Genomic DNA, 13,897 nt, shown 5'->3' on the forward strand with positions numbered 1-13,897 from the left:
TGATTTTAAAATTATATTATACGATTATATTATAAAATTATATTATAATATTCTTCCGAATTTAAAAATAAATTAATGTCCATAACTTTCAAAATTAAAAATAATTAAATAAATAAAACCAATTTTGCAAAAACATTGAAGAACATAAGAATATTATTCAATAAAATTTTAGGTTACTTTGAATTTTCGATTTCCTAGAAATGTACTTTTAAATCGTTACTTTTTTTGTTTAGTACTTGTACTTTTTACTCGTTACTTCTTAAAATAAGAGCTTTTTACTTTTTATTCGCTGCTTTTTTTAAAAATACTTGTACTTTTACTCGTTACTTTTTAAAAGTAACGTTGCCATATATGCTCAGGCCTTATGGAAAAACAAGCTATGCTCTTTCTAGTCATTTTCATTAGTTTTTAAACGTCATGAATTTCACATTATTAAAGTTTCAAGCGTCTTTTTATCTTTCTTGTCTATCCATAATTCTTTATTCAAACCAAATTTTTAAACTAAAATTTATTTTTAAGCAAAGAAGCTTGACTTGTACAGAGTAATTATGTTCAGTGTTTAGTTCACTTATCGCAACTTTTATACGTAAAATAAAATAGCGACAAGAATCACGAAAATGTAAATTTTTAGAAATCTTTTCCTTCGTACTGTGTACTTTTGTGTCTTCATTTCTTATAAGAACTCAAATACACATAAAGGATGGTGATTGCAGAACGCCCTACGAAACTTTTAATTAATTTATCAGTTTCGTTTCTATTTAAAAGCTTGTAAAAAAATTAGCATAAAAAAATATCTGTCCTATCTATTAAAAAAAAAAAAAACGTTTCCATACAATCTTTATACTCTAGAGACCCGAGCTTTAAATAATGGTAGAAATTTTTTTTTTTATTTAGAACTTTTACCTGAAATAAATTTCTATTCGGAAAAAAATAATTCATAAATGCTATAAAATATTTTTTGAAAATGAATAAATGATACTTAATTATTTTTGTAGTTATTTTTAATAATTACATAAAAAGGATACACTAAATTTTTTTAAATATTTTTTGCATATTGTAAGGATAACGCATATTTTTTCACATTTTGTTCAAGAAACTAAATCGACTCGAAAGAAAATTTTAAGGCATATAAATATAATTATAGTATATTTATATACCGTTAAACTTCCCAAAAAGTTATTAGAATTACTTACCTTTCTTACAATTTTTCATTGTATTTATAATCTCTAACAAAAGAAGATAAATCCAATTATATTTTTACATAGCTTTGTTAAGAGGCTTATCCTCGTAGTTTATCCTCGTATAGTTTATCCTCGGCATCTTGGATTTTAAATAAAATTTTTAATTTTAAAATTGTACTGAATGCTGTCCAATATATTGGACTCTGGATCTTAGGTTATCTTTATAATAATTTAATTAATAGAAAGAAACTCCTATTTTGAATCTCACAAAAATTTTGTAAGCTTCCGTCTAGAAAATAAAAATGGATGCTATAAATAAAATCGGAGAAGTAGAAAAAAAAACAAAGGTTCTCCTGTGTCTAAAAATATTCTTATTCTTTCAAAAATAAAACCAACATGGAAATCCTCTGGATACAATAGCATGATGCATGGAAAAGGGCTTTATGTCCCGCCCTGTTGGATGTCGTCCGGGCAGGGGCCCCCCTAAGAGCCCCGGCAGGGGGTCTCCGAAAAGCGAGCCTCGCCCGGCCGCGGAACCGGCAGACGATTTTGCGGAGGAGGCAGCCGATCGAACGTTCTGGTCAGCGGAAGGTGGGATTGTGTGAGGATTTAGTCGGGTTTTGCATCTTCGCTAGGTCCGTTGCCGGGGCTTGTTTTACTCCGAGTTTGGGTTCTTGAAGTAAGTAGATTCCCCATTCCTTCTCTTTTTTTTTCTTCTAACTTTTCAAGTTTAAAGAGTTTTTCTGTTTCTTTCCACCATTTATTCTGAAGTCCATTTTAAATTCTTGATCTCAAAATTGTGTAATAATTATTATTTCCTTTGATAACATGATTTCCTTTTTATTGCATTTTCATGCTCTCGTATAAGAAATCATAAGATTTTAAAAAAATTTAATTTTACGTCATTTCCTGATTTAAAGGGAATGCATATATATAAGTAAACTATAAAATTTTTATAACATATTTTTACAATTTTGACACTGATATAGTATTAATATAGTAGCAAACAACATATAAAGCACAAATCATGTGATAGAAAACTATTCTCTGAAAAAGCGACAGCAGATTTGGTACTACAATCAGAGCCATATTTAAACCCTTTTGCTTACGGCTGGTACGACATGTGAACCACATCTGGTGGTACAACATGGAACACCGGAAGCAAAGGGTTAAGGGTGGCAGAATGACAAGGATAATTGAAAAGGAACCAAGGACTGCTGAGAGCCCGATTCTTTATTCAAATTGGAATTTGACTCTTTATTTAAAAGTACAATGTTTTTAATTTAATGTTTTATATGTATAAAAAAAATTTCATTGATATTTTTATTATATACATTTGAAATCGTTATACAATTTTTTTCTCGAATATGCTCACCACATTTCAAACAAATGAAATTATTCGGCAATAAGTATTTAGTTTCCGGAAAAGATGTGCATTGATAAAAATATAATTAAATACTTTAGTGTCTTTATAAAATATATACTTTGAAAATCAAAAAGTAAATCACTGTTTTAAGAGATGCTTTTTCACACAGCTTACAAAATATGAAAATTACAAAATTTGTCTACAGAACATAAAACAGCGTGAATAAAGCACAAATAAATAATAGAAATGGACATACTATAATTTCAGTTCTCTAANAAACTAATCTGGAAGATTTTGCACGATGCAAAAAAAAAAAAAAAATTAAAGCATTTTTTGACGATATTCCAAACTCTTATAATTGTAATAATTTTTATTTCTGAAATTAAGTGGTTTTTAATTAACTATTTTAAAGTGGTTAATTTTAGCGTTTATATTGTAAACTACTATAATTATAATAGTTTTTATTTCACAGATAATAATTATTATAGTGTTATAGTATTATTATAGTGTTATAGTATTATTATAGCATTATAGTGATTCTAAGATTCTTTAAACACAAAGCAGACTGCTTTATTTTGGACAATGCAAAAAGTTTCATTTCGTATCTCTCTTCTAGACTAATATTTTGTTACAATTTTCTTTGTTTCCTTGCAAGCATTTGGTGGTGGTACTTATTCCTCTTGGCCCAGAACAAGGCTAGACCAAGTCCAGGAGACCGTTCACCGACGGAAAATCAAACACCATCTGCGGATCCTCCAAAATAAAATTTTTCTCCAGTCCCATACATGTCAGCAAATGATCAGGTGATGCCTGGTGAGCACTACATTTTAGGCATTCAGGGAACGTCTTTCGACCCTGAACAAATGTTAGTCCGCGGGTATGACCGGTGATTAGTTTGCAAGCATTTAAAAACATTAATTAAAACGAAATCCGATTCTATTTAAATTTTCTAATAAATAAATAAAAATAAATAAAAAAATAAAGTGAATAAAATAAAATTTACAGTAACTTAGTTTTCACATTACTTAGAATCTATCATATTTGGCGAATAAGCTAATACGAGCAATTGGTTTGTCAAGGTTCTTTCAAGACAATTAAATTTAAATTCTTAGACCAGTAATTTGAAAAGAATTATAAAAAAAAAAAAGAAAAAAGGAAACGTATTGAAAGTATACAGAAATACATAAGTAATACTAAAAATAGATTTCAGACATGGAGTTACACTTGATGAAATAAACTGCAGCAAAAACAAATACCGCCCGAACAGGGACTCGAACCCTGGACCGTTAGGTTAAAAGCCTAACGCTCTACCGACTGAGCTATCCGGGCTCAGCTACAACTGGTTTATCTTTTAAAAGTTGTGAAGTTTCAAAAAGTATACATCTCAGCAAAATTCCTACTTTTGCTGTGTCAATTTCCTCTCACTTTTTATTTTTTAATATTTGCTTCATTTAAGGCAGAATTTATTTAATAATTGCGATTCATAAATCTCGTTAAATGAAATCATGAATATTTTGTTAAAAGTATCACGAAATTATTTGTTATGAAAAGTAACGGAAGGAAGGGGAAACGAAAAGAAACATCATAAATTTTTTTAAGAACTCCAACATACCTATTAGGTTATAAAAGACAAATTTGAGGTATGAGATTTTTTTTTTACTGAAGTAATTAACAAAAATACAGCCCGAAATTGAATTCGAACCTTTAACTGTTACAATAAAAGGCCTAAAAATCTACTGACTGAGCTATCTCTGATTACCGTACTGACAATAAATCTTTTAAAAGTAATTTAATTTTTAAAATTATATATAATCTTTACAAAATTCCTTCTTTTATAAAATCACTTTTTCCTATTTTTTTTTTCACAACCTTTGCTTCTTTGATTGAAATACATTTACTTTTAAATTGTGATTCACTATTCTAACTAAATTATACAATGAGTTTTTATTTAAAATAATTAAAATTTTTTAAATATTTTAACAAAAACATGAGGAAAAAGGAAATAGCAGAATCCATGGGGGTTCGATTATTTACGATAAAGGCAGGGGCTAGTGGGACTGCACTTTCTCTAGTCATTTCATAGTGATCTACGACTATGTCATGCTCCGAGCAGGAAAAGTCCATGCACGGTTGGGCGATTGGGAAGTGCGTTGCGGAGGTCGGATGATTCAAACCACCATCGGTCTTGCGACAAAAGTGGTTCTAGTTCCTCAGACTATTGCCAATATTTTATTAGTGTAATTCCAGTACAATGGTAACAAACAAACCAAACACTTTAGTTATTAATCTATACAGTTTTGCTTGTTACAAATATAATTTCTTGGAAATTTTTATTTGTCAAAACTTAAAACTATTACCGTATGTTAAAAGTTCCCGAAAAATTCAATCTTAAAGGAATGCAATTTGCTTTACCAATTTAGTGATGTATAAGTGCAATTATTTGTAAAAATTACCTGACTTTTTTTTTATAATTAAAAGTAATTAATATTTTTTTTTAAAAAAGAAAAATTTTAAACTATTGTTTTTGAAGTATTATTCAAAAAGAAAAGTTATTGTTCAAAGTTTTACGCCATTGGTGTTACAATAAAAAAATTAAGCTCGTTTAGCATTTACAATCAAACTGTTGCCGGCCAAGGGTAGGCTCGAATCACCACCCTTTCGGTAAACAACGAAATGCATTAATCAATTTTGACACAGAAGCTCATTTAAAGATTTGAATCGATAGTAAGCAATATTTTTTAACTAGTATAGTTTATCATTTCCCTAGATTATGAATCAGTTTTATAAAATTCTTTGCTACAAGTATACATTTTGAATTACAGATTGATAAGCATCTTCTCTGTAAAAAGAAAAAGTATAAAAATGTTCGAAATCGTAGAGATCTACAATAAGTCGATTAGCATTTTATGCTGCTGTTGTTGTTTTTAATGCTACATGCCAATAGCAAGAAGTGAATTTAAAACCGAGTGTACGTTTCTAGTTTTTCAGTAGCGCCATCTATGGCCGAGAATACGACTTCAGCCTCACACACGTCCACCGCAAGTTTATAGGGTGGAACCATTCATTAATCCATAAATAGTAATTTTGGCTGAACCAGAGACCGATCAATCTCCAATTCAGAACTCCCAGAGGTATTGATTTCTTATAGGAGCATGGAGAATTTTGTGACCCGACAGATTTAACGTGCACCAGTCGCCATTAACTGCATGGAGCTGAGATCGAACTCACGACCTCTTGGATATGGGCCCAACACCCTACCAATAAGGTTAACTGGACCTGTACTTTCTGTGAAATTTTTTTAACCCTATGGGTGGACTCAAACCAGCAACATTGCACTTAACAACCGAACAAGCTAACCTTTTGCTCCACCGAGGCTCGAGCTCTATGAGCATTCTGATTTGATTTTATGAAATTTCTTATAGGTATAACTTTTTACGCCACATACATAACAACCTTTATTCTTTAAAAAAGAGAAAGAAGAAACCCATAAAAATAAAAGAAATCGTAGATAAATTAAAAGTCTAGTTCGCAGTTCTGCTGCTGTTGAAATACTTTTGCTCTCAAATGGACTTCAAATTAACAGACGAATACGCCGTATAAGCTTGTTTTTTTTTCTTCGATAGATTAAATTAAGATTCCACTCTGAAACAAAATTTTTCACATAATATACTTCAGAAGTAAAATAAAATAAAAACCATATTTTTCAGTTATAAGAAAGAAAAATTACATGTTGCCATCAACTGGGATAGAACTGGCGTTCTTTATGCTCTCACCCAATCAGCGATGTTTGTTAGTTTGTTTCCATTTAAGATTTCAATTTATATTTTGAGTTTGAAAATCTGGCGATTTCAGGTAAAAAATAATTGCGATTTAATTGTTCCATTTTTTGAGCTAAAACCTACAATAAATAAAGTTATATTTGATCTTCATGATCAACGAATATTTTCAACAAAATTGTAAATATATTATTTTTTAACCGTATGACGCAGAATTTTCAGTAAACACATTTTCATACTTTTTTAATTATTGTGTATTAATTTAGATCAATCTAAGCGAAATTATATTAATTTACGGATATTATTTTACGGAATTTTATTAAATTCTGGTCAACGAATTTTATTAATTTACGGTTATGAACTAGATATAGATAGGTGAATATGTCCCTTGGCAAGTAAGGACTAACCGTTCACTTCCAAACAATAATTTTCCTAATTTGTAATTATTTAGATTGAAGAGAAATAGTAATTCATCATTGAATCGCAATTGAATAGCAATTAATCATTTCTTTGATTTACAAAATCAATTATTGATAATGTTTTGAATCTGCATAAAAAAAAAAATAACTGAACTACTTTTTTAGACTTCATATTTTATTACAAACATGATTCCTATCATCTAACAGATTTTTTTCATAGCTAATAGACTGTCTCTTACAGTTAAAAAATGCAAAAATATTTTTTTACTTGTAAATTTGAGAGTCATATAACGATTTTTGAGTTAGAACATCTTTAGTTTAATTTATAACAATGATAAATTAATCTAATGACAAATCAAAGATAAAAACTTATGCTCAAATGTCACCCCCGAACACACTAATTTAAATTTTGGAACGATATTTAGCTGCTGGGGTTAAAATTATCCTTCGCTGCTGTTGTCCCAATTTCGGGACTCTACCTCAAATGGTTCTGGAGTTATAACCCGTACAGCACACAAAGTTGCAGGAATGTAACAAATACATAACAGTTAGAAAAAAACGCAACAAAATTCAGAAAGTGATAACAAACATGCTTCTGCAACATCGCGATTGAAATATTATAACAAAGTGCTCACAGAAACATTTCCGCAACTACTGTTCTTGTAAGCTTCCTCTGTGCATGTGCAACGCGTGACTTCTCTTGCTGCTAAATTATCTCTAGTTGCTGTTTTCAGAATTGCGAGACTCTACTACCTCAAATAGCCCTGGAGTCCTCTGTGCTTGTACGACGTGTGACTTCGGCATAATGTATTAATATTTGTAACATTTTATGCTTATATATCTTGTACTGCATTTTGCTAAGACTTATGGAAGAGGAAAAAAATTATTTTAGTTTTAAGGAGACTATTAAATTATTAAGAAGCTTAGCTTCAAGTTTGTCTTATTGCTTAAAAGCAATAAGAGAGGTACGCAGACGCATGCGCAAACTCTTCTTTACATCATTATAGATGAAATAGATGAACAATATCGTGGAAAAATAAAAGGAAAAATTTTCCACGACAGCATCTTTTATCAAAAGCTCATAATCGTTTCTATAATAAATATCTTTTTCAAGAAAATGAGTTATTGAAGAATGGTTGTGTCGAAACAATGCGTGATATCTTTCAAGACGAAACTCTATTTTTCAATCTCAGCCATTGAGTTATGAGAAAGTAATGGCTCCTTTATTTTGAAATATGGGTAAATTTATAACACTCTTTTTTTTCCTCATCTATCTTTTAAATAAATTCATTTTTTTTCTGAGTAATATTAAGCAATTTTTTATGTAGAGGTGAACGAGTAGTATTTCAGAAATTTATAGAAATAAATTTAAAAAGGTTATTTGCTTTGAATGTGCATTTTTAATCTGAGGGAGGGGGGTTTCAATTAGAAAAAGTAAGCAAACTACAAATCCCCTTCAATGCTGATGCAAGGAAGCCACTCCCCTCTCCCTCCATTGTTTTTTGCTTTAATTTATATTTTTACTATAGTAATCCAATTTTAAAAATTTTTGAATTGAAAATCAAATAAATGACGTAAGTTTACATAGAACAAATTTTGTTTTGATTCAGTTAGTAAAAATTTTAAACACCATGAAGAAGATTTTTCTTTCCCCAAATACAATTTTTATTTAAAATTTAAAATTCTTCCAATTGGAAATTTTTTGTTTCAAATACAGTCGGACTTCTATTTAACGAACTTCCATTTTGCGAATTTATCTAATTTGCGAATTTTTTTCCAGGAACCGAGAACATTTTGGAAATTTCTTCTTAAAATAACTTTTGAATAACGAAGTGAATTTTCTATTTAACGATCATTTCTTTGAGAACCACATTCCCTATTTCCCAAAATATTTCGAAGCATTTCAAACTTGTTAACGCATTCTATAGGAGAAATGGCTTTGAAATAATTTTCGAAGCCACTTTTCGCTTTTTGTTTGCATTTCAAACGAAAAACTCAGACAAAATTAACAGATTTTATTAGCAATTAAACTTAAGAACCCATGTGGTAATGTATTTAAAATTACTTTTAAAATAAATGCAGCTATAACTTTATACATAAATTTAGCTTCTTTTCTTCGTTGAAAATATATGTAGCGTGATAGTGTAACACTGGATAATGTTTTGCTCTATTCTTGCTTACCATGCAGATTTCTTTTGCGGTTAAGATTTATAAAATAAATAGTAGATACTAGTCTACAAGATAAAAGTGTATCAATTGCTATTTCAATTATATCTACTGTTTTGGAATTTAAAGCCTGTTTTTTTCAAAAGTGATTTTCTGTTTAACGAATTTTCCATATAACGAACTCATTATCAGGGTTTAACGACTTCATTAAATAGAGGTCCGACTGTACTTATCTTTTTGTTTTGTTTGATAATTTTACGATTTGAGTGATTCTGTAAACAAAAAGCTGTTTTTCAATCGATTTAACAATTTAATATAATGTTTTAATTGCTGACCACTTTAACACCTGTCGGTCGGAAAATAATAGCATTTGTATATTTATGACCAACACTGTCCCGTTGTTGCTTTAATTCCTATAACAGTATCAAGATTCTTTCGACAACAAATTTAATATTTGTTCTTCCTTAAACGCACCATTTTAATACATATTTCTTATAAACACTGTGGCTAATCTTTTTCAATAATTTTATTTTTTCTGCTGTCCTTAAGGGTTCTGAAGACATCTATAATATATTAGTAATTCAATTTCAGTAAATACCTTCTGCTGAGAAATTTTCAAAACATGCTTCAAACGGTTATTGAAACTGCATAATTTTCCCACTTGAGATTTATTATATGTTTTTATAATTGGTTAAAGTTGTAAATTCAGGATATAAAATTTAAAAAAAAAATATATCGTGAAAAAAATGATAATTTTTCTATTTCTAATTTAATGGTGCGTTATCGCATCATTGGTCGAATGCATGAGAAATAGGCAAAATTTGAAAACCTACTTTTTATGCAAGGTTTCAGAGTTTTATTTTATAACCGTCGTTGAACAGCCGACCCAAAATTGGGTTTATGACTACTAATGTTTAACTCCATTGTCTTGTAATTTTAAACCCAATACAGAAGACAAGAGACTTACTGGATCAGGAATTGGAAGAAATTTGTGATCGTGGAGGACTTCTTGATGGAACCAACCTGCACTTGCTTCACATGGAGAGGAAGACCACGAGAACCTCCCACAGTTAGCCTGACGGCAAGGGGACTCTAACCCATGATCTGTCTACCACTGAGGATATTTCACGTCAGCACTGTAGTAGGTGCAAGCCGGATGCGGAATTCGTATCGACCAGCCATCGCTGGGATTCGAACTCGATTCACCTCATTGGAAAACTAACTCTTTATCCCCTGAGCCATCGCGGCTCTTCAGAGTTTCATTGAAAATTTAGAGTGATTTACTTGAAATTATTTGAGTAAACGATTGCCAATAATTCGGAAATGCATGAGTCGAAATAGATTTAAAAGCATAACGCAAAATATTCATTTGTCGGATAACTCTTGTCTTGATAAAACCGACAAATTTGCTAAGCTAAGCCCATTTTTTTATGCACATAACTCAAAAGTATCTAAAATTTGGAATATTTTATTAACATTTGTCAATTGACGAAGAGATAGTGCCTTATTTCGAGAAGGCATTCGTCAAAAATGTTTATAAAGTGAAAATCCGTAAGGTTCGGATTTAAATTTTGGTGTTTGCGATCCTTATTTTTGTCTGACGAATATCTTTTCCAATTCATTCCTTGTGGAGTTTCTGAAGCTAACAGTGATCAACAAAATATACCATTAGAAGCAAGCTCTGTTCTGAAGTTACTTAGCGTTGCTTCAAAACCTGAGATGCTCAAAATTTATTTTAATAACTTTTTCTCTTCCTATGGTTTATTCGAAATTTTGCAAGAAAAGGGTTTCTGTGCATCTGGTACAGTTCGCGAAAATAGCACAGCTGGTTATATCTTATATTACAAGGATGCAGATGTGCAAAAAAAAAAATGAACGACAATACTGTGGTAAAAATTGTTACTAATAGCGGTATCGTTTTTCCCCTTGTAAATTCCAAGCGATTCAGTCTCAAAGAACGAAAAGATGCTGTGATTTCACAACGCAACGTTATTTCGGATTACAATAAGCATATGGAAGGTGTAGACCTACATGACAATACCATAGCTAATTACCGCATCAAAATTAAAGGTAAGAAATGGTGGTGGCCATTATTTAAAAACATCATTGATAGCGTTAAAGTAAATTCATAGAAGCTACATAGAATTTCAACTTGCTCAGAAATATCACTTGTAGGCTTCAGATCTTATATGGCCATTCCCCTATTAAAATCTGAATCCAAGAACTATCCATCTGGTGAAAGTACATTATAAGTTGACCATCCTAACGAAGGTCGCCCATCATCCGCAGCTCTACCAAAAGAAGTGCGGACTGATAGAATGGGCCATGCAATAAATAAACATGAAAGCAAACGATGCAAAGTACGCAAAAATTACACGATTTATTTAGGCATCAAATGCAAAGTCCGTTTACATTTAAAAAAAATTATTTTTTAATTTTTCTATTAAAAATGTTTGTTTCTATGAATGTTTCTATTAAAAATATAACTGTTGAACTAAGCGAATTATTCATTGATCTGGCCAATGGTGCGTATACGCAACATTTTATTTCTTAAATACAATATTATTTTTCATGCACGAAACTTATTTTTTGTCTTTACCCATTTTAGGCCAAGCATAGAAATTTTATGAAATGTGGTATTATTTTCATTGAAATACGGAATAATTATACATTTTACAAAAATTTAAATTGTCAATAACAGTTTTAGGTTTTAAAGAACTTGAATAATTTAAAAATTTCTCAACAAAAATTGTTCATTCATTGAATTACTAATAATTTATGGATGTCTTCAGAACTCTTGACAACGGCAGAAAAATAAGATTAGTGAAAAATATATGGCACAGTGTACTAAAAAATATTTATTGAAATGGTACGTTTTCGCACCTTTCGCCGAAAATTTGTTAATGAATGTAGTTTAAAAATATTTCAATGAAAATAATACCACATTTTATAAAATTTCTGTCTTTGGAAAAATATGGGTTCCTTAACAAATAAATAAATAATCTCCCAAAATTTCTTTTTTTTATTAGTTTATAATAATTTAATTACTAAAAAATTTGTACTCCTCTGAAACTTATTAAATAGTTCACAAAAAATAGTAGGAATAATCTTTTTTTCTTGTCTAGATATTTGTTATTGTTTGAATAAACATAGTTCAACCGATTGCTCACTAAAATACCATGAAGTTTTCGTGTATTAAGTTAAAATAAATATATATGAAACCAGCACCCTATAATGATTATGATTTTAGTTCACAACAGTATAGATAAATTTTGATAGTTCAGATTATTAAAATTTCTTACATTTTTTCCGAAAGTTAATGAAACATTTTTAGCAATGTCTCTTCAATAAAAATAATAATTGATTTTTTATTTTTTTTATTCTTAAATATATTTTACAAAATTGGTAAATCAAAAAATAATGCATTTATTATCATTCCAATTGAGGTGAAGATTTCTGTTATGGTTAAATAATTGAAAAACAAAAAAATTTCAAAATATCTATGAAAATTATTCAAAATTATAAAATTGTTGCTCATGAAATTTATGACAACCTTTATTAATACTGCCATTATATTCCCTTTATATTGTGAATAATATTTGCAAGAAAACAATTCCTTATTTTACTGCTATATTTATTTATTTTATTATATAGTTTGCTTTATAGTCATTCTGCCCCAACTGGTACTCGAACCATTACAACACAACTCGAGAGCTTCTTAAGCGAATTCAAAAATTTTTACACACAATTGTGGAATTACTTTATCCAAAGATAATTCCATTAAAAAAAAGATAATTACATTAAAAATTATTTAGAAAAAAATTCGAATTGTAAGTTAGAATTATTTTTAATATAATTTTAAAGCGTGAAAATGTACATGACAAAATACAATATTTATACGTGACATCGATCAAATAGTTAATCAAAAATCAAATTTTATGGAAGTCGTATTTTTAAAATCCGATTTCTCAAGAACTACTCTACCGAATGCACTCAAATTCTGTATTTTATTACGTGCATTTTAATTGATGTAAAAAGTTTTATGCCTTACAATTAAAAATTTTTTCAACTATTTTTAATAAAATAATAAAGAATATGAAATATTTAATAGAAAGTATTTTTCGCTAGAAAATTTCTTTGGGCAAGCGAATTTTATGTTTGTGTGCAAAAATTCCTCAACTCGCTTAAAAAGTTCCCGAGATATGGCGAAATGCTCAAATTGTAAAACTTTGGATGGCTCTCCTGACCGAACTATGATGACCATATTTCCCAGATTGCGGCTATCCCCTATGTTTTTTTCCGGTATGTTATGGAGGGTCAGAAATCCGAATTCGTTAAAAAAAAAAATGTATGTTTATTTAGAGAAAGCACGTTTTTGTGTCTGATTTCGTAACTTGAAATATCGTCTGCACTTCTCAATTAGCATATTTAAGGTCACCCCCTTGAGCTATTAAAAGTGAGTTCCAGAACGTGAAGATCCGATCATTAGATTAAAAAATAAGCAGTTTTTTTTTAAAGTTTTTTTTTTGCGCACTGTATATCTAAAGAGATTTTTATGACTAAGTCATCTGGGAATCGACCGAAGAGAAGGCTCAAACTCAGATGGCCCAATTCTGTATATTTGTACATCCTCGTACAGAACTTTCTTTCTTTCCTTCCAGATAGGTTAGTAAAACCCTTACCCGTATAATCCGCGTCTGGCAACTACTTCCAGTCAACCTCAATCAATTATTTAAAGTTTCAAAAGAAAGGAGGTTACAATTTTGTTTACAAATATACAGAAATATTAATNGACCAAAGAGAAGGCCCAAACTCAGATGGCCCAATTCTGTATATTTGTACATCCTCGCTCAGAACTATAAAAACTGAAAAATTGTTGCTGCGAACAAGTCAGGATGGAAGATCCTTGAGAAGGCTAAGGCCCACCCCGCGCTTTCCCGCCAGTAATAAATTAAAAACCTCGTCCAACGCGGATAAATCCAATTATAT

The 13,897-nt window shown here is 29.9% G+C and overlaps 1 long non-coding RNA gene and 1 other non-coding gene across 3 annotated transcripts in view; one reads left to right on the plus strand and one right to left on the minus strand.

Annotated features, from left to right (window-relative positions):
- Window positions 1–1,706: 1,706 nt before the first annotated feature.
- The window catches only part of LOC122270466 (uncharacterized), a 79,639-nt gene continuing 67,448 nt past the window's right edge, over window positions 1,707–13,897 (plus strand). For both annotated transcript variants that reach the window (XR_011636192.1, XR_006225813.2), the window contains exon 1: window positions 1,707–1,860. This is a non-coding gene — a long non-coding RNA (uncharacterized lncRNA). The remainder of the gene's footprint in view (window positions 1,861–13,897) is intronic.
- On the minus strand, window positions 3,804–3,876 carry TRNAK-UUU (transfer RNA lysine (anticodon UUU)). The gene has a single exon. It is a non-coding gene; the product is annotated as a tRNA-Lys (tRNA).

Source organism: Parasteatoda tepidariorum, chromosome 2 (assembly GCF_043381705.1).
Source record: "Parasteatoda tepidariorum isolate YZ-2023 chromosome 2, CAS_Ptep_4.0, whole genome shotgun sequence".
NCBI lineage: Eukaryota > Metazoa > Arthropoda > Arachnida > Araneae > Theridiidae > Parasteatoda > Parasteatoda tepidariorum.